Raw genomic sequence first — 22,623 nt, forward strand, 5'->3', positions numbered from 1 at the left:
TTGCAAAAAAGGCCATGGCCCCACCTCATGCAGAAGTCACTTGCAGACTATATTCAATCAGGGAGAGTCAGCAGCAGTTCCCTAAAAATATATTTTATTTCTGTCATGCCAGTGAATATGTACAACGTTCCACATAAAGTTGATTTTTAGTTCCAGTAAAATTGGCAATTATACCCATTTGATTACTCATTGTATTTAATAGACCTGTGTGGGTATTCCCTGGATTTCACTTGGAATCATGCAATTTATGAAAATATCAGGGAGTCTGGCATGAACTGTCACTGAAGCCTCTTTTACCATGTTGACAGTTGTGTTTTTTACTGGAAAGTTGTGAGTGGAGAGGCAAGATCTTGTGTTTGGGTAGGAGGGAGGGGGGAGGGGGCAATATATGAAGAAAAGATCAGTTTAAAGCGTCAGGCCATAGGAATGTGTGAAAGTTGGGAGTGAAGGGAAGAGAGAGTAGCAATGTTACAAAATGTTGAGATTTTTAAAATCGTCTGCAATTTATCCCATCAGATAAAGCACAAAAAGAAGTTTAATTTGACACCTAATTCACTTTCATATCTTCAGTATTAAAAAGGTTATGGCCATTTTCAGACTGAAATTAGTATCTTGTTCCCTATTTCTTTTCCATTGACAACTCAAAAGCTGTGATCGAGGACAGTCAAAAGCCCATAACTTTCTTAAAAATTAAGAGAACTGAATGAATTTTTCAGTTATTATAGATTGAAGCATTCTGAAACAAATATGAAACAATCTTACTTGGATGACCTGAAATTAAAGCATATAATTGGTTAGTTACCTAATTGTAGCAAATTACAAAATTCAATTACTAGATCTAAACATCTATCCATTTCTTAAGAAAAGGTTAACATTTTTTAATAGCCTAAGTATCCAAATAACATTCACACAAGAATTCACAATATAACATGATTTTTAAATCTCATTGTCATGAATTTATAGGCCAAATGGAAGGAATTTAGTGTTTAATTCCCGTAAATTAATAGCCATTTAAATCATCTTGCGAGTGGGATTTTGTGGAACGCGATCGTTTGGAAAGTTGCGGTTTGCGGTGAATTTAAACCCCATATCGGCCTGATTCAACTTTTCGCAACGTAAAATTTGGATTAAAATAATCCTAAGAAGCAAGTTTATATGTAAAATAAATGGCTTACCTTTATTTATCCCGTAAGGGAGATAGGTCCCCTTTGTCGGCATTGACGGCGTTAGAAGTCGATTTTTATTTTACTACAGCAATTAAATTATCCAGTGATGTTTTTCAAAAACTTCATAGAACGGATGTCGGATCGATTTCTCTGCAGCAGCTGAACAGCCTTAGACAGGCAGGAGAAAACGGCATTTTAATCCCGCCCCCCTCTCAAAGGCGCCAAAGTCCCGCACACGGCCAGTGGCAGAACTCCAGCGCCGCTGAAGGGAGGTTTTGTAACATACCTAGAGAGAGGGTAGGCTATCAAAATGGGGGAGAAAGGGCAACACGGTGGTGTGCTATAGAGCTAGTGCCGTACCGCGCAGAGACTCGTCTTCAATTCTGACTACGGGTGCTTGTCTGTACGGAGTTTGTACGTTCTCCCTATGACCCAACGAGAATTTTGTCCGAGATCTTCGGTTTCCTCCCACACTCCAAAGCCGAACAAGTTTGTACGTTAATTGGCTTGGTTATAAATGTAAAATGGTCCCTGGTGTGTGTAGGGTAGTGTTAATGTGCAGGGATCACTGGTCGGTGTAGACTCGGTGGGCCGAAGGGCCTTATTCCGTGGTGTATCTCTAAACTAAATTAAAATAAACTAAACTAAAGGAGGCTGGAGGTACAATGTTCAGAATAGGGAAGAAGAGAGTTCAGAAAATCAGATTGGGACAGTAGACTCGGTATCAGGTTGGGAGAGGGAACCATCTAGAGAAAAAGTACATTGGAAGGTGTAGATAAATGGTGAAGGGCGCAACCATAAAGTATGGCAATGAAAAAGAATGGGGCATGAAAGTTGGAGAATGGATTGAAATGGGGTGAGTGGAATAACCAGTCATTAAAAGTAGGCATGCAGGTGCAGCAGGCAGTGAAGAAAGCAAATGGTATGTTAGCATTTGATAGCAAAATGATTTGAGTATAGGAGCAGGGAGATTCTACTGCAGTTGTACAGGGTCTTGGTGAGACCACTCCTGGAGTATTGCATACAGTTTTGGTCTCCAAATCTGAGGAAAGACATTCTTGCCATAGAGGGAGTACAGAGAAGGTTCACCAGACTGATTCCTGGGATGTCAGGACTTTCATATGAAGAAAGACTGGATAGACTCGGTTTGTACTCGCTAGAATTTAGAAGATTGAGGGGGGATCTTATTGAAACTTACAAAATTCTTAAGGGGTTGGACAGGCTAGATGCAGAAAGAATGTTGGAGAAGTCCAGAACAAGGGGTCACAGTTTAAGGATAAGGGGGAAATCTTTTAGGACCGAGATGAGGAAAACATTTTTCACACAGAGAGTGGTGAATCTCTGGAATTCTCTGCCACAGAAAGTAGTTGAGGCCAGTTCATTGGCTATATTTAAGAGGGAGTTAGATGTGGCCCTTGTGGCTAAAGGGGTCAGGGGGTATGGAGAGAAGGCAGGTATAGGATACTGAGTTGGATGATCAGCCATGATCATATTGAATGGCGGTGCAGGCTCGAAGGGCCGAATGGCCTACTCCTGCACCCATTTTCTATGTTTCTATGTTTCTATAATAGAGGAAGAGTTATCAGAGAGCGGAAGTGTTTGGTGCAGGGGGAGGAAGAGAGGACATGTCTGGTCAGATACTTTAAACTGCGTTGCCCGATACACTTCTTGCATGCACCTTGCATAACATCAGCATGCAGCATCCTCGAACAATGGTGCCAGCAAGCTTGAACAATGTCACTGTGTTGTATAAAGATGGTGTCTGAATAAGTTTCAATAAAGGCAACGGAGATGGATTTATGGAATTCACTTGCAGCAACAGAATAAAGCTTCTGATACATAGCAGTATTTATGATAAGAAAATGAAAGATAAGAAAGTCTTGCAAGAAGGGTGAAATAAGTACTTCAAGTGTTAAAAATATTATTCATGGTATTTGTTAATTCTCTCAGTCCTTGCTTGTAATGCAAATACTTTTGCAGTTGGTGCTGTTAGTTCAAACATTTATATACCAAATTCTGTGTTATTTTATTGAGGCATAGAGGGATTTATTTGTACGGCAATTGCAATTTGTGCACCAGTAAAATGTAAATATTGCTGTTATTGTGCACATATTTTGTCTTAGCAACTACTTGAACAAAGAAAATCTTGCAGAACATTTGGGGAGATTTTTTTCCCTCAATGATTTCAGGGTTAGCTAAACACAAAATTCCAGGTATGTTAATAACTCTAGTCCCACAGGTATTGTTATTAAATGTTAATGTGAAGTTAGACAATGCATGGAGGAAATTTGCGCATGACAAAGACCTCTGTGTTACTGCATCTGCATGTTGCAACAACCACAACTAAATATTCATCAGCCTATGAACTAAATATTCATCAAAGAAGTGCAAATTGACTCTTGCATATTCCTGAAAGTAAAAATAAAGATAAATTGTGATTTTTAAGTGCATTATTATTTTTAATTTACTTATGATAAATTAAGCAGGATCTGAGACAGAAGGGTCAATGCCTTAGTGTTTAATTGTGCACTGTTAACGCGCATGCTCAGAGGGACGATAGCATTTACTGGGTCATTGTCACAGAACACAGCCAAAACGCTTATGAAGCTCTATAGGGGAGGATATTGGGCTTAACTGGCACATAATGAGTTGGCTCATAATGAATGCTGGCCTTTGATTTTATTCTCTTCATTTGGAAGCTGAACTTTGAACTCTTGCTCGATTGGTCACTTCGACCTAGTCTTTCACTCGCCTCCTGGGAGAGGTAACCTGGCAACATCACATGGAACAGAAAGTGTGCTCAGACTCTGGCAGCGTGCAGTGAACGAGTGAGATGGTCCATGCAGCACAGTGGATAGCAAAAAGGGAGATAGCACAAGTGGGTGACAAGCATATCTCACAAAAATGAGTTTGTTCGCTGGTGCAGTCATTCTGAATGTAACATCAGATGCAAAGAAATTCAGGTGACAGTTTATTTTATTCAGGTCAGTGTTTACATTCAGTTGTATATTCTGCTGAACTGAATTCTCCTCTGCAAGCATAAGTGTGGCTCAACCCACTTTCTTTCTAGGTTTCTTAATTTTTATTTGGCAAAAACATAGCAATCATCATAGTTTTATAATAAACGGGAATATTTTAGATTATCTTGGATGCAATTATGTGAAGAGGTTACAATATTCTTTGATACTATTTCCCTGTAAGTGTGTGTCAATGTGTATCTTTTAATGTTCATAAATCTTTAGAATTTTTTTAAAAGGACCATTGCTGTCAATGTAAAACTGTTGGTAATACTATTTGGGTCAGTCTCTTAACATGTGACAGAGTGTACTGTGAATTCACATTTTATTAATGTAACTTCATTGCAAATTAGGTCACCATAACAAGCAGATTTCCAAAGTTTTCCACCTCCTTAATGAACAAATTTCTGTTCAAATCAAATTTCAAACAACGTTCTTTTTTTCAGAATCATGATATACTAAAAAAAATATTTGATTATAAGATATCTTTAAGACTATTTTATCACAATATGTTCCAAAAAAAATTAACAATGCATAATAACTGTTGTGAAAAAATATATATTTATCTTTCTCACAATCTTGCCATTATAACAAAGTAAAACTCTGATTAAAGAACTAGACAAGAGGCAATGCATCCAAAAGCACTGTGAGTAATTGTGGAAACTTTGTACATTAATATAAAAGGCATACTATGTTTTTTCAATAAGGCATAGTAATAATGGGTGAAATTTGCTCCATGCACCAGATATAATGCATTTTTTGTGAAGGTTTTTCATGAAGGCGTCTTTGATTTCATAGAGGGGACAGAAGAAATCACAACCCCCCTCGCCCATTTGACAAGTCAATCTTATAAGCTTATGTAGAAATGACTTAACAACCCGTATATATTTTGACCTTGCTGAATTCCCCTAACATTTCCATTGCAATATTTTCCCAATGCCTGTTTAACTTAATCAACATATTGATTCTCACTCACTGGTTGGCTGACTCTGTTACTTAAATTTATATGAAATCAAGGTTGATTGCTTTAATTAATGATTATTAATACCTTGTAATTCTCTTCTAAGAATGCTGTAAACAGAAGAGAAGGAAATGTGCTGGCTGTGTGCCAGTTTGTATTGTGACCTGAATATTCTATAAACCATGGATTAGATCTTTCATCAATGCTATTTAATATGGTAAATAAAGCTCCATGTAGTGCGATTTATGTTTGAAAGTGGGGTACCATCAACAACGTATCTGAGACAAAACAACAATTGATTGTTCATTATTATTTTTTACATTTACACTGTACATCAGGGCGCCGCGGTGGTAGCGTTGCTACCTCACAGCACCTAGGACCTGGGTTCGTTCCTGATTACGGGTGCTGTCTGTACGGAGTGTGTACGTTCACCGTGTGACTGCGTGGGTTTTCTCTAGATGCTCAGGTTTCCACCTACACTGCAAAGACGTATAGATTTGTAGGTTAATTGGCCTCTGTAAATTGCCCCTAGTGTGTAGGGGGTGGATGAGAAAGCGTATAACATAGAACTAGTGTGAACGGGTGATCGGTGGTCGGCGTGGACATTGTGTGCTGAAGGGCATATTTCCATGCTGTATCTCTAAACTAAACTAAATTAAAAAGTTAAATTAAGATATAATTTTACATTTTAATCCAGTTTTCACTTCCCTAAAGGGGTGTGGGAGGAGGAGAGCAGGGGAGGAGAGGGATGGTGGAGGGGTGGGGAGGGGGGGGGGCGATGGGGATTCATTGCTTTCTGCCTACTAACCAACCATGACATAACAGAAGCAGAGTACAAGAGGTATCCACTGGCAATCAACCATGAGCCTAATGCCCTGTATTGATACCAACATTGCCAATGATTCCATTGATACCAATGTCTCCCAAAATATTTGCATGTTTAGAATTTGTTTAACGAGAGCCACCGAACTGTGCAAGCACTTTACTGTACCCTTCTGGTTGTATCGTAGTGAGGAATTAGTTCTTCTTCCATGTTTGTTGGTGTGTGTGTGTGTGTGTGTAGGCATTGGTTGCTGAGGAGTTGAAAATGGAATTGAACATTCTGCAATTATCAATGAACTTTTCCACTTCTGACTGGAAGAATGGAAAGAAGATCATTGAAAAAAGCAGTTGCGGATGGTATGGCTGAGGACACTGCCACATAAGGCCAGGATGACTGATCTCCAACAACCATAGACATCTTCCTTAGTGCAATGTACAACTTCACCTATCTGAGTTGTTCTTGATGCTCATTGACTTCAGTTAATACTGGAGCTCGTTGAAACGGAATTCTCATGAATTATGCCTTGACTTTAAAGGCAACACCCTGCCTTAACTTTGAAATTCAGCTCTTTTATGGTGTCCAGTCCTATGCTATGATGAAAAGTCATCGGCTTGCTGATGCCCAAATTGTGGAAGGATTAGTGTGTTATAAGTTCATGCGTGCAATCTGATGGTACTTTTACTATTCTTAACATACTATTGATTTTTGAGGATAAACTATCTGAGTAGTAATTAGTTGGATTATACTTCGTCTCTACTGCTTAAAACAAGCCTTTATTTTTTCCATAGTGTCTGTAAAAATGTAGGAAGTGAATCTGATGTAGGAAACAGTAACAGAGTAAACAACATGATAGAGCACGTGCTCCAGGTGGTTGGAGTCAGCTCTGGGGGCCTTGTTGGAAGCATGGAAAGTTAAAGAGATCCCCTGTATCCACATTAGTTCTGGAGGATCTGCTTTCATAAACAGAAATTTGACTTTTCACACTTATGCTCACAGGAAGATGCCAGTGGATATCTCTTGTACTCTGCTTCTGTTATGTCATAAGGTCATAAGTGATAGGAGTAGAATTAGGCTATTCGGCCCATCAAGTCTACTCCGCCATTCAGTCATGGCTGACCAATCTCTCCCTCCTATCCCCATTCTCCTGCCTTCTCCTCATAACCTCTGTCACCTGCACTAATCAAGAATCTACAGCATCTATCTCTGGCTTAAAAATATCCATATCCGGCAAAGAATTCCACAGATTCACCATCCTCCGATTAAATAAATTTCTCCTCATCCTAAAAGAACAAAGAAAAGGGAATGTGTTTCCCTTCACTTCAGCAGAGCAAACTTTGGAGGCAGAATTAATTCTGTATTGGCCACACATATTGTGTTTAGCTTAAATGGCAAGATCAATTTCCATCACTACGGCCTCAGAGACAAAGGGGAAGCTTTCTGCGGAAGTCATTGGCAGGAATGAAGCCCAAGGGATCAGGTGCAGTTTTGCAAATAGTCAATGAGTTCAAACACGTGCTCAAGGTCCTTGAAAATATATTCCAATACCTTATCGACAGCACCCCTGCCCTCAGACCGGGCTTGTATTACATGCATTACTTTAGCCTCATACTTAGCACCACCACAAGCCATACACACATGTCACAGTTTGCAAGCACTACAAATGACAGCCACATCACCCAAACAGTTTGCACCTACAACTGCTTCCCCATTTCTCCACAGAACAAAATATTGCAGAGCCAGAGGCATAGGGAATCACTCGCTGGGGAAACAGACACAGCTACAAGATGAATCCCTCATTGAGAAGATGGTGCTAGTAATGTCCATAGGTAGGAACATGGCTAGCAGCAAAACTGAAACCATCCCCTGACTAATCTTCCTTTCACATCACATTTTCCTGCTCACCCCAGAACCTCCTCTGATTTAGATCAGCAGATGGTGTAAGCATCCATCTCCTATTTTCTGCCTCTTCTTTTACTCTTTGCACTTCTCTCTTCAGATATTTAAGAGGTGCAGTTTGGTCAAGCAGTGCAGGAGTAGCTAAAATCCAGTGTTGTGGAAGATCCTCCATCACTTGAATACACAGTCACAACCACCAGCACAAGTAATGATCCACCAATAAGTTAGGCGATAACATATGAATCGGGTGACTTTCTGCACACGAGTGGCCAGCTGTAAGGCAAGAGGTACTGACTATATGGTTGACTATTCAAAAACCTTGCCTTGGTCCTGTTCCTCTGGACATGGCTGAGGAGTTTGAAACAGCTACAAAACATTTTGTGCTTCAGGAGTTCTTCCAAAATATCTTTGCCAGCTTGTAGGAGCATGACAAATGTATTGGGGAATGCACGGTTGATTTTGTTTAGGTATATTGGTGTAGATTCATTTGTAATAATCTGATTTATAATCTTTCTTTTGAGGTGACTTGTCTGTGGGCACTTGGGGATTGTGGTAGCAAGATGGGCACGGTCGTGCCAACCTCTGCAGATGCACCATAGAACATAGTAAGATTAAACGAGAACTTACCAGTTTGAAGTTTGATCTGTATTTTATGAGGAGTTACGATGAGGGATTACGTGAAGAACCCGTCCAGCACGCATGCGCGACATACTTCAAAGCAGCGGTGTGGAATCACAGAAAGACACAATAATTGAAATAAATATAGTAAAGAAAAGGAGAGCTTAGTTGATCTCTATTATTGAGGGTGGGAGCGGAGGGCACGTAATCCCTCATCGTAACTTCTCATAAAATACAGATCAAACTTCAAACTGGTAAGTTCTCGTTTAATCTTACTATTTTACTTCCGAGTCACGTGAATGACTACATGAAGATTTTAAAGCTCTGTGATTTCAAACCGTGTAACAGTTCATACTTCACTCACTGCCGAAGTCGTTTGAGGGAGGAAGTATGTTATCGTAATCAACCATGAATCTGTTTGTAAAAAACAATAATGGTGTTTATTAACAATAACAAAAAACAAATTGCGCCGCCGGGCTAAATTATATATTTGCAGATTCTAATATTTTCTCTGCAAATGATGCAGGTTCTGCCAACGGCTTATTATAAAAAGTTTGAAACGTTCTTTCTCCAGACCACCCCGCTGTAGCCAGGATGTGGTCTATTGGTACGTCCATTCTCTTAGCTGCCGACGTGGATGCTGCCCTGGTGGAGTGAGAGTTACACATGTTAGTATTTATACCAGCGGCTTTCAGCACCTGCTTGAGCCATCTTGAAATGGTTTGGCTCGTCACCCGACCATAAGGTTTCTTGTGGCTGACCCATAAGGCTTTTTCTCTCCCTCAAGGGATTTTAGTTGTGTCAATATAGTTCAGTAGGTGGGTCATGGCACATAACCGTGGTTCTGGTGGGTAAGCCTGGAATTCCATGACTGGATTAGATGTTCCTGGCCTGCTCTGTTTGACGAGCCCCTGGATAGTAAATGAGACATGGTCTGGAGTTACGATCATATTGTCCAGTCGTAATAGGTGAAGTGACTGGACTCTTTGTGCTGACACAAGTGCCAACAGCATGACCATCTTCAGAGTTAATTGTTCCAAGGGTGAGGGACCTAGCTGGTGACTATCTCCTAAGGTATGTCAGGACCACACTGACATCCCAGATTTGGGTGTACCTTGGTCTGGGGGGATTGGAGTTAAATATCCCTCTCATGAGCTTGATCACCAGCGGGTGGCATCCCATGGCCTGTTGTCCTGGTGCCTGAATTAAATAGGCAGACAGAGCACTTCTGGCTGTATTAATGGCGCTGTAGCTGAGTCCTTCATTGTGGTGAAGGCCTGCCAGGAACTCCAGTACATTGGTTATAGTTGTAGTTGAGTATGCGGTTCCTGTGTCCGAACAGTATTTTTCCCACTTCTTGATACTTGACAAGTATTGTTTCCTTGTGGATACACGGTGGGATGCTGTCATGGTGTTGATGGTGTTTTCTGACAATCCCAGGCCCAGCAGAGGCCTTTTCAAAATCTGCAACCCAGGAGTTTAATTATATCGTGGCATGGGTGGCTTATGCCAGATACTGGGTGAGTTAGCAATTCTGGGCTACTGGGGAAAGTCATTGGGGTCTCGACGACCATGACGAGGAGCACTGGGAACCATGGCTGTGTAGGCCAGTCGGGTACTATCAAAATACCTGAAGCATAGTCCATTTGTATTTTGCACAGTACCCGACTGATGAGGCAGAAGGGAGGAAATGCATAAAAGAAGAAATTTCCCCAGTCCAGCGCGAACGCATCTACCGCTGCTGCCTCAGGGTCTGGTTCCCAAGTGACATACATAGGAACCTGGTGATTTAGTCTGGATGCAAATAGATCGATATCTGGCGTGCCATATTGCTTGGTAATTTTAGCAAATACTTTGGGATTTAACATCCATTCGGTGTTATCATTGAATTTGCATGACCTGGTGTCTGCCACTGTATTTAGCTTACCTGGCAGGTAAGTTGCTGATAGCCAAATATGTCTGTCGACACACCATTGCCAGATTGTGTTGACCAATTTGTCACATGATATCGATTTTATGCCGCCCATATGGTTAATATAGGCCACCACCGTGGTATTGTCTATTTGTAACCGAACATGCAAGTGATGCATATTTGTTGAATATGCTTTTAATCCATAAAATGCACCCAACATTTCTAGATAATTTATGCCCAGTGTAAATAGTAACGATGACTCTAGGTTAGTCCATCTACCACCTGTGCTGGATATGGAATTAGTTGCTCCCAGCCTTGAGCACTGGCATCTGTTTGAATAATTAACGTAGGGTTAAAGATGATGATAGGGCTGGAAATATGCCAAATGTTCTCTACCCACCACTGTAACTCTGATATTGCTTCAGTGGGTAATTTCATGACCCAGTCAAAGTGACCTGCATGTCGTTTTAATGCCTGCACTTTCGCTCTTTGTAAGTTTTAATAGTGTAGAGGTCCAAATTGTGTAGCTGGGAATGCTGCTACTATCTTTCCAATTACTCTCGCCACTTGTCAAATGGTTGGTCGATCGTTGACCATTAAATTGTTACATGTTTGTGCCAATTCTGCTGTTTTGTCTTTTGACAAAGTTACAGACAAGTGGACTGAGTTAATTGTGAAGCCCAGATAGTCCATGGTTGTGGATGACGTCAACTTAGGTTTATCTGGATGTAAGACAAATCCCAAGGTTTCAAACAATTGTTTGGTAGCTGACACAGCTGATTTAGCCAATTCCATGGTTTTACCTACTATTAAGATATCATCAAGATATGCCATGACAATATGTTTTTGTTTTCTTAATATTGCCAAGGCTGGTTTTAGTATCTTGGTGAATAATCTTGGGGCTGATGTTAATCCGTATTTAAACTGCCATCGTTGCCCCATCCATGTAAATTTCAGGTATCTGCAATGATCCTTATGAATGGGTACTAAATAGTAAGCATCTTTAAGGTCGATGCTTGCCATGAAGTATCCTTTGGAAATCAGTTGTTTGGTAGTTACAAACATTTCCATTTTGAATTGTATATACTTAACAAACATATTTAGTGAAGTTAAGTCAATGATGATGTGACATCCACCATCTTTTTTAGTTTTAGTGAATATATTAGAGACAAATTCCAAGGGTTCATGTTTGTTTTTTTCAATGATACCCTTTGTAATTAGCCTCACCAGTTCAGCTTGTCCCTCTCGTTTTTCTTTAACTGAGAGGGAAAAGACCCTTTGGGATGAATGCTGAACTGGTGGCATGTTTTCTTGAGTAAACTCTATTTTGTATCCACGAATGCTGTTGAGTATATATTTGTCATTCGTGATAGACCTCCATGCTTGCACAAACAGGTGTAATCTCCCCCCTGTTAGTATAGAACCCCCACTTTTTATATACTGGTAGGAACCAGACCCACCTACCTCCATGGTTACGGGCGTTTCTTCTGTTTCTTTGGCGGACGATGAATTTTCTGATGTGTTGTCTGATGTGTTGTTGGTTGGGGGTGGCGCATTTTCCATGGGATCCGCTCTGGGCCTTGGCCTAAAAAGGCTTCCGGTGGTGATGTGCGGACCCCGAGCTTTCACCAGTCCCATAGGGTTGACATCGACTGGTGGACGTGGTGGGGTACTGCCGCTTGGGTTTTGTGGGTTTGCTCGTCCCGGGGCCTGCCCTCATGAGGCCAAATGTTTTGGACTCCTCCTCCATGTCCTTTACTTTTTTGGAGAGGTCCTTGCCGAAGAGCAGGATTTCTGGCTCTGTGGTCGGCGTTTTGCACAAACCCGTGAATTTCGGGTTGAGGGCAGGTCTTATTATCTCCTTACGGAGGTTGTTGATTTCGAATTGGGTATTGCACAGCAGTGCCAGTGTATCCTGCTGATTCGTGGTCATTTCCACCCCATCCACGGAACGAGCATAGGAAGTGATGGCTGAAGTCAGGAGCCTGAGGATCCGCTGTAGTTTGAGTTCTTGGTTGCGGATGTTTGGCCCAACGTGCCCCCAGATTTGGCTATTGACGGCCGGCACGTTGAGCGAGGCGCAATTCTCTTGGGCCGAATACAGCTCTAGGGCTTCATTAACTACCTGCTCTTGTAGGGGCTTGAAGGACAGGTAGTTAATGCTGGCCGCCAGTTTTGGCTCTAATGGCCGTCCTGCTCATGGAGCTGCCACGTAGTGGTCTACCACACCCAGCAGCTCTTCCTGGTCCTATACCCCAAGCGTACTCCCGACATCTTTGGCCAGTGACCCCTCTTCTTGACCAGCCCAGCCCTGATCACCAAAGCTGCACTCGGTTAAGGGGGAAACGATGGCCAGTGCGTTGTGAGGCACTGTGGTGGGAGTGCCTGAACTCCCTTTGCGAGACTGCTCCATCTCCCGAAGCAAGTCTCGCTGGAGCATTTGCTCCACGAGCCGCTCCATGCGGATCAGGCGGCTGTCTCTGCCCCGCACGGGCGGTGAGACGACCCCGTCTGAGGAGTCAGATACCGCCGGCCGGTTGGTCTTCCGTGCTGCTTTACATCCAGCCCGCTGTTCAGGATCCGCTAGCGGGACTGGGCTCGGCACGGTGTCGGAGATGGTGGACCGCAGGGTTTGCGGTCCTACCGCCTCTTGCCCCCCTACTGATGGAACGCTCCTCCGTTGGAGTCGAACGGGGGTCGGACTGCTTGGCTTGTCTTGTTTTGCTCATATTCCTGGTGAGACAAAACATAACACTTCTTTTCGGAAAAAACGACCTCAGAATAAACTTATCTGACGGGTCCGTCTTTTTTAAGCTGTAGCGGGAGCGCCTGTATTCCCGCTCGTCACTGTTGCACTGTGTGAACGCTCATGTCGCACATGCGTGCTGGACGGGTTCTTCACGTAGTCACTCACGTGACTCCGAAGTAAAATACCCTGTTGGGTTGCATCAATCTCTCTGCCTAAGCCTATGTGAAATTGCAGAGAGTTGAGATTATACAACCCAGTCCTCACACCTTCTCCTCCCCGGCTGATTTCATCCGCACTTCACCCTGCCTCTGGAAAGCAGCCAACACAATCAAGGGCCACCCACACCCCGGTTATTCCCTCTCTGCCTTCTCCCATTGGGAAAAAGATACAAAAGCTTGAAAGAGTGTACCATCAGATTCAAGAACGACTTCTTCCCCATTATTATCAGACTCTTAAACATACCACTCGTGAGCTAAGGATATATTCTTGATCTCACAATCTACCTTGTTCTGGGCCTTACACTTTTCTTTAATCTGCACTTTCTCTGCAGCTGTAACACTATATTCTGCATTCTTTCTTTTGTTCTTTTGCACCACCTGTGGTACTCATGTATAGTTTGATTCTATTCATATATTTAGCTGTATAGCACCACAAAGTTTTTCAGTATAACTCTGGATACGTGACAAAAATAAACCAATACCAATACCAGACGTGTGGCATAGATGACAAATGAGTGCTTAGCATCAATCGCTTACAATTAGATCCTGACCATCAGCACAGGGAGGAAGGGAGTGTCTACACTTTAGTGCACTTTCACTTCTCCCTTTTTCACTCTCCTCCTCCAAGTCCTTTGGATAGTAGTATGTGCCATCTGTTAATGATCGACAGTGCACAGGAAACCATCAGAAATCCTGAAGCCGACTGTGATAGGCCTCCCCCAAAGTTGTCAAGGGAGGGAGAAAACAGTTCTTAAGGGGCTGTCCCACTTGGCGACTTTTTCAGCGACTGCCGGCATCTTTGACTGACATATCAGGTCACCGAAATATTTGCGTTGTGATGCGTCATGACGTGGCGCAATGCAGCGGTTACGCGGCGTGATGACGTATGACGCGTGGTGTTTTTTCAAGTGTCGCAACATTTTTTTTGTCCCCGCTGGATTTTGAAATGGTCAAAGTCTTTTGGCGACACTGATATGACGCCGGCCGTCGCCGAAAAAATTGCCAAGTGGGACAGGCTCTTAAGCGTGTCCATTATACTGAACAATGTGAAGGGTTCATAAAATATAAATTTAAATATACTTTATGATGTCGGGGAATTTCACGATGCCTTTCCATCAAATTTGCTGAAGAACTGGTATTTCCAATGACACAAAAATGTAATGGAAAATATTGATTAAAAAGTCTACATTTATGTTAATTTATACATCATTCATAACTTTGTCAGAAACCAAACAGCACTTGGAAATAATAATCTATCCTGCATGCAGCATAGATTGCAAAGCAGTTTTCTGAATATTATTTGATGTACTGTGATGCAGGATGAATTGCTTTATCTGAAAGGATTATCCTCGCGCAAGGTCTGCTCATTTCCATTGAGAATATTCTAAAAAAGAAAGTAATTGAAGCTCAGGAATTCCCTGGGAAGCAGAATTGTTGCTGTGGTTAACTTGCTTTCCTGGAGTTCACAGTTCTTCCCTTTGAGGATGTGCAGTTGATTTGTGAAATGACAATCACACCAACATGCAGGCTTGTTTACAGATTTCATCATGGTCTCCGTTAAGAAGTTAAACATGTATGTTTTTGTAAGTTTCCTTGGTCAAACTGGAGAGAACATGAAAGAGAATATTGTCCTGGTTGAATTGAACATTTCATTGTTTATGTTGCGAGAAATGAACTAGTATTTGTAGTTCCTAATGTGCTGAAGCTGATTTCCAGACTGTGCCTGTGGGATGCTGGTGATAGCATTGAAATAGCAGCATGTTACACGGCTCCAATTACTATTGATTTCAGATTTTGAGAGTGGATCAGTCTAGTCACCAGAGATTTCACTTGGACTTTGGTGTATAGAATCTCAAGGGGCTATTTGACAAATATCAGCAGAAACAGCAGATAGTCCAGTTTCCCTCATATCAACAATGGACCCTTTCAAGTCATAGTACGCTGGCATTATGATTAATCCGTCATCACGTCAGCAGCAGGCAAGCTGAACACCAGGAAACAATTGTGAAAATGGGCTCAATCACTTATAGATAGCGATGTTGGATCAAAGCTGCATTCACTGGCAGCACTTTTTTTTCAAAAGCACGGGCAGAAATTATAGATGATTTTCACTCTTACCTACATAATCAAGATAAATCAATTTCAATTGATAGGAATTCGTAGAGAATCTATACAAATTGTTCACAATAGATTTAACTACTAGATGCGGGTAAAGTAAGAATACAAAATTAAGTGCAAAAAGAAAGTCAGCAGGGTGATAGCTTTGAATGTTAGCCAACAAGGCCATTGAAGTTACAATCCATGGAGTTATTTCAGGTGGAGGTTAGAGTTAGGATAATATTCAGGTACACGGTGCCAAAACTGCTACAATTTGTTCAATAAAACCGTGTATTTTGAGAGTTTTAATGATATTTTCTCACTTACTTTGAAAATTATTTGATTTATTTTATTTAATAAAATTGTTAGCATTCAGAGATTTTAATAGCAGACCTTATTGTTTAAATGGTTGGATAATGTTACAGTGGACATACAGATATATTGGTGCATATTTTTGGAACTGGCGAGCTGCACTTAACCAACATACAGAAATTTCAAGATTTTGAAAATATTCCCACCATTCTTAGCAATCATTTAAAATGAAGAAATAACAGGTTTTCATTCACTACAGTCATTTGTTGACATGTCGTTTTCCGGACTCATTTGCTCTTTCAAAGTTCACAATCATACAAAGCTATATTATTTTGGTATTTTCCATTTGGTAGATATATAGTTTTGATATTTATTCTCAATAAACTTTAACCCACCCCGACCTGTTCACCCTTGGCCTTCTCCACTGCCTGGAAGAGGCACAATGCAAATTAGAGGAACAACACCACATAGACTGCCTGAGTCTTCTGGTCCTCCCATTTTTGTCTCCTTTCCATACTACCTGATTCCCTTCCCCACCCCAACACCCATTTTCGTCCTTTTCCCTCTCCCTCATCTGGTTCCATCCACCTACGACACACACATTTCACCCAAAGGTTTAATCCTTCTCCATCTGATTCTGGTCTGGCTCTGAACTGCCATTCACCCCTCCCCATTGGTCCCATTATCACCTTCCTTACTTGTCAGATTCCAGTACTGGTAGCCTTTGTGTTCCCGCTTTTCACCCACCACCAGTTGTCTCCACCTTCACTACCCTCATCTGCTTCCATCTGTTTCTTGTTTCTCTTTTTTTCTTTAGTCAGCCTTCATCCTTCATTACTCCCCCTCTCTCCCCCTCCACCCCCACCCCATTGCCCATCTGCCTCCTTCTATCTATCATCCTTCACCCTCCTCAATCCACCGATTCCAGCGGGCTCCTGTCTCTACACTCCCATTCCCCTTTTTTACTGGCTACCTCCCTTCTCCATTCTCAATCCTGAAACAGGGCTTTGACCTGAAATGTCAACAGTTTCTTTCCATGGACTGAATCAGAGTTCCCCCAGCAGATTGTTTGATGCTCCACATTCCAACATCTGCAGTCTTTTATGTCTCCATTAATTTAGAACTTACTGTAGGATAATGTATGCCACAACAGTGAATGAGAAATACAGTTGAATTTGTTGCAGAATGGCACACATTTGATGAATAGCAATTGGATCACAACTGATATCGGATCTATCATTATTGATTTTCTTGGTGCCATAAAAAGGGAACAACTATGAGGATAGTCCAGGTATCTCCACATAGCTGGGAGAAATAGAGAGAAAAGTTAGATAGAAAAGTCTCTGCGTGGCTGCTTCTGTGGTCCCTGACAGTTTGTTGCATCTTTTAAAATAATTTTGTCCGATTGTTCCCTTTCCTTATAGTAAAGCAAATAATAAATGTGAAGACAATGTAAAGCATTTTAAAAGCTTTGTTAGTTCTGCAGAAGCCCACCAGTCATCAAGCTAAATAACATTAGAAAAATGAAGTGACATTTTGCAACGTGAAAGTAATTCCATAGAGGATAATTTTTTTCTAAATATATATTCCAGGATCTGTGCATCATTGGCAAGGCTAATACTTATTGCCTACACCAATTTACCCATCAAACTATGGTAGTGGGCTGCCACCTTAAACTGCTGTAGTTCCTCTGGTGAAGTTCCTGCTACAGTGCTGCCCTCCCTTATGTCAATCACTGAAGCCTTACAGATTCTATTTTAAAAGGTGCACGCATGTCCAACACTAAAATGGCTTTGAAATGCATCAAATTTGAACATTCGTAAGAGCAGGTTATTTCAGGCATGCAGTTCAAATTTATATTCATCAGTAACAATTTACATTGAAGGTCACAGCTGAATCTTATTCCAAATTGCTCCAGTCCTTGTCAATGCAGCTAAATTGGCTCAAGTATATATACATTGCTCCTTAATCTCATTGAAATTGATCCAAAATTGACACATTGAAGCTCGAAAGGTGAACACAGGCAGCCATTCCAACAGAATGATATCAAATTGTTTGCAAAACACAACTTTTGATCCATAATTTAACCGTCATATTTGCAATCCGGATATCTGCTCTTATGAAGTTTATGAAGTTTATTGGCCAAGTATATTCACATACAAGGAATTTGCCTTGGTGCTCCACCTGCAAGTGCAACATGACATACATGACAGGAATGACACATAAAACATTAAACATTAATAATAAAACATTATCAATAAAACATGTGAATTAAGTAAAATACCAGAGCAAAAGGAGGCTACAGATTTTTGGTTATTGAGTAGAGCTACTACTCGTGGAAAAAAATTGTTTTTATGTCTGGCTGTGGCAGCTTTGACAGTCTGGAGTCGCCTTCCAGAGGGAAGTGATTCAAGAGTTTGTGGCCAGGGTGAGAGATGATCATACCCGCTCGTTTCCTGGCCCTTGCAGTGTACAGTTCATCAATGGAGGGAAGGTTGCAGCCAATAACCTTCTCAGCTGGTCAGACGATTTGCTGCAGCCTCCGGATGTCGTGCTTGGTGGCTAAGCCAAAGCAGACCATGATGGAGAAGGTGAGGACAGACTCTACAATGGCCGTATAGAATTGGACCATCATTGCCTGTGGCAGATTGTGCTTCCTCCGCTGCCGCAGGAAGTACATCCCCTGTTGTGCCTTTTTGACTGTGGAGTCGATGGTGTTCCCCATTTAAGGTCATTGGAGATGATGGTTCCCAGGAACTTAAATAACTCCACAGAAGTGACTGTGGTGTTGTTGATGGTGAGTGGGGTGACGGGAGGGGGAGCTCTCCTAAAATCTACAATCAATTCCACTGCCTTAAGAGCATTGAGCTCCAGGTTGTTGCAATGGCATCAGGACGCCAGCTGTGTCATTTCCTGTCTGTAGGCAGATTCTTCCCCATCCTGGATCAGTTCAATCAGGGTTGTGTCGTCCGCAAACTTGAGAAGCTTGACAGAGAAGTCAGTGGAGGTGCAGTCATTGGTGTAGAGCAGAGTGGAGAGTACACAGTCTTGTGGTGCTCCTATGCTGAGGGTCTGCAGATCCTAGATGTGCTTTCCCAGCCTCACATGCTGCTTCTTGTCTGTCAGGAACTTGACAGAGCTGTTCAGGCACAGTCAACTTGGAAGGCTTGGAGCTTAGTAGCTCTGGCACAATGGTGTTGAATTCCTACCTGTTCCACAATTGTACCCGTATCCCTGTGCACTTATCCAGTAAAAATGTCACATCATAAATATATCTTCCAAGAATTTTCGATAATTTGATTCTGATCTTGAATTTTTAGGATAAGTAGAATGCCATGGCTCTGTTTGATTAGCAGGGCTACTGAACTCTCACTGAACCCGTTTGCTAAACCGCATGTTTAATGTACACCTTTTATATGTATTTATAAGGGGTAGACAGATATAATATATTTCTTTATATAAAAAAATATATAAAAGCTGCAAATAAGATGGCCGACAGATTCACATGCGTTCATGTCTAGACACACTTAGAAACATAGAAACATAGGAAATAGGTGCAGGAGTAGGCCATTCGTACCTGCCTTCTCTCCATACCCTCTGATACCTTTAGCCACAAGGGCCACATCTAACGTCATCTTAAATATAGCCAATGAACTGGCCTCAACTACCTTCTGTGGCAGAGAATTCCAGAGATTCACCACTCTGTGTGAATCTAGAGATTCAGAGATCAGAGATCAGAGATAGATCTAGAATCAGAGATAACTCCATCTTAAATATAGCCAATGAACTGGCCTCAACTACCTTCTGTGGCAGAGAATTCCAGAGATTCACCACTCTGTGTGAATCTAGAGATTCAGAGATCAGAGATCAGAGATAGATCTAGAATCAGAGATAGATTGGAATGTAAGTGGATAGATTGCTCAAGGTCCTCGTGTTTATCATGAGAATGTTTAAGATCCTTGAATTACGCAGCACTGAAGACAATTTAAACCTATGGTAACGTTATGACATATTAACGCAGAACAAGCATTTGATCAAGTAGAATGGAAATATTTTTTTACAATATTGCAAATATTTCTGTTGGGAGAACATTTTATCTCATGGATAAAACAGCTATATGATAAGCCGACTAACTGACTAACTGTTACTGACTAACCATATACTCTCACCTAAATTTCAGTTATCCAGAGGCAATAGACAGGGATGTGCATTATCATCCCTGTTATTTGCCCTTGCGATTGAACCTCTAGCGGAAAATATAAGAGTACATCCGAACATTCACGGCTATAACACTAAATACTCCTATAATAAAATATCATTATATGCAGACGATGTATTACTATATATCACCAATTCCCAAGTTAGCATTCCAAGTATATTAAATCTTATAGAGGAATTCGGTTCCTTTTCAGGATATAGAATAAACTGGAACAAAAGTGAAATTATGTCAATAAAACTTCAAGAGCTGACACACCTCTTAAAATTCCCTTTTAGAATTGCTACGGAAAAATTCAACTATCTGGGTGTTTCAGGTAACCAGAAAATATACTTCTCTATTTAACGCAAACTTTCCTCCTTTAGTTACTAAATTAAATGCTCTTACTCAATTTTGGAAAACACTTCCGATGTCTCTAATAGGCAGAATAAATGCCATGAAGTTGATCTTCCTCCCACAAATCCTGTACTTATTTCAATCAATACCAGTATATCTTCCTACATTTTTTTTCAATAAACCTGATTCTCTGATTACAAACTTGTATTTGGGATTATAAAACACATAGAATTCATAAACTGCATCTATGTAAACCCAAAGAAACTGGTGGATTGGCTCTCCACAACTTTTTATACTATTAATGGGCAACAAATATTAAAAATGTAATATATGGGTTGGACAATACAGGCCAACAGGTAAATTGGTTAATAATGGAGAGAGAGGATTGTTCGCCTTTTAATATTGGCGCGATTCTTCACTCTCCAATAAATTTGAAGAAAACACTATATGAGAAAAAATCCGATATCCACAGTACTTTACCACTTGTATCTGGAGACAAGTGAAGTGAGAAATGTATCCCTTAAACTGAGAAATGTATCTCTTCTTTCACCAATTGCCAATAATCCTTTGTTCAAGCCATCTATTTTAGACAAAACGTTCACATATTGGGAAAGATTAGAAATCAAAAAACTCAGAGATCTTTATGAGATGGGAACTCTTCTCTCATTTCAAAAAATTATAGTCGAAATATCACCTGAAAGGTAATCAATATTTCAGATACCTTCAAATTCGAGACTATCTGAAAACATATACCCAAGACTACCAATCTTTGTTGCCAGACATACTAGACGAATGTATGAATAGAAACTCGGAGTCAAACAAGTTAATATCATAGCTGTATAACACCCTTTAAAATATAGAAATCCCATCATCAGAAGTAATTAGAAGAGGTTGGGAAGATGAACTTGGCCTACAAATTCTAAAAGACAGATGTGAAGAAAACCTATATACACACAATTGTTCGATGAACGTTAGGCATTCGTTAATTCGATTTAAAATACTGCACACTCTACTATTCAAAGTCGAAACTGAATAAGATCTTCCCAAATGTATCTCCTATTTGTGATGAATGTATTCTTCAGGAAGCAACTATAACACATTCCTTTGCCTCTTGTATAAAGTTACATAATTTTTGTAGAGGAATTTCTGAAATGTTTTCAAAAACACTAAAAACAAAATTGGATCCCGACACGGAATTGATTATTCTAGGTATGTCAGAAGCCTGCTCTATCATTATTTCAAAGACGTTTCCTTAATTATGGCCCGATAACTGCAAAAACACTAATATTCAAATTTTGGAAACATATATCTGTCCCTACTCTTAAGATGTGGATTACAAACATGTCTGAGACGCTACATCTTGAAAATATTAGACTTGTCTTAGCAGAAAAACCAGATCACTTTTCGAATGCATGGACACCATTCATTGATTTATTACAAGGATAGTATGGTACAACACAACTTTGGAGTTAAATTATGGGTTGGGTGAGATGGGCGGGGAGGAATGCTAGGCAGGTACATCATCACTTTTCTCTTTCTTTCTTTCTCTTTTTGTCTTTTTATTTTTCTTATTTTTTCTATTCCTTTCTTCTTTCTTTCATTTATTATTCACTCTTTGGCCACCACTTTGGTAGTCTAGGGGTTCTATCTTTACACATTTCACTTTTTCTCTTTCTTGCTTTCTCTCCTTTCTTTTCTTCTAACTATAGCTAAAGGTTAAAATTGAAGCTGTACAATAACTATTATTTCATAATCCATTGGTTATATTTTTGTACATTTACTTCTAATAAAGAAAAATTAAAAAAACATAAAAAAGAATTTTTAGATCAATACTGCTGAAAAAAATCCAAAATTTAGATCATTTACATTGCTTTGTTAATGTCCTTTATGGTCAAGAAACTTTTTTTCCTGTAGTTATCCATATTGATACTTTCACATAACTTTTCACGTTGGCCAGCCAACAAAGCCTGATTAAGTTTGTATCGAAAGGAATTGCAGATGTTGATATATATACCACAGATAGACACAAAGTGCTGGAGTAACTCAGTTGGTCAGGCAGTATTTTTGGAGAAAAAACGATGGGTGACTTTCGGGAAGGAAGGGTACCGACTCGAAATGTCACACGCTCTTTTTCTCCAGAGATGCTACTTGACCCGTTGAGTTACTCCTGATTAAGTTTGTTTGGAAACAACACTACTAACACAAGTGGGCCCCCACGCCTTTCCCCATTCCTAGAAAGTGACATGTATTTCACCTATGTTGTACATGACCCTCAGGATTTAAGGCAAAGGTGATTCATTTA

The 22,623-nt window shown here is 40.6% G+C and overlaps 1 protein-coding gene across 1 annotated transcript in view; it reads left to right on the top strand.

Moving 5' to 3' along the window:
* Positions 1-3,984: 3,984 nt before the first annotated feature.
* Positions 3,985-22,623, top strand: part of dab1a (DAB adaptor protein 1a) — a 290,784-nt gene continuing 272,145 nt past the window's right edge. The window contains exon 1 of the mRNA XM_055642479.1: positions 3,985-4,150. The gene's annotated coding sequence lies outside the window, so the exon portion shown is untranslated. The remainder of the gene's footprint in view (positions 4,151-22,623) is intronic.

Source organism: Leucoraja erinacea, chromosome 10 (assembly GCF_028641065.1).
Source record: "Leucoraja erinacea ecotype New England chromosome 10, Leri_hhj_1, whole genome shotgun sequence".
In the NCBI taxonomy this organism is placed as follows: Eukaryota; Metazoa; Chordata; class Chondrichthyes; order Rajiformes; family Rajidae; genus Leucoraja; species Leucoraja erinaceus.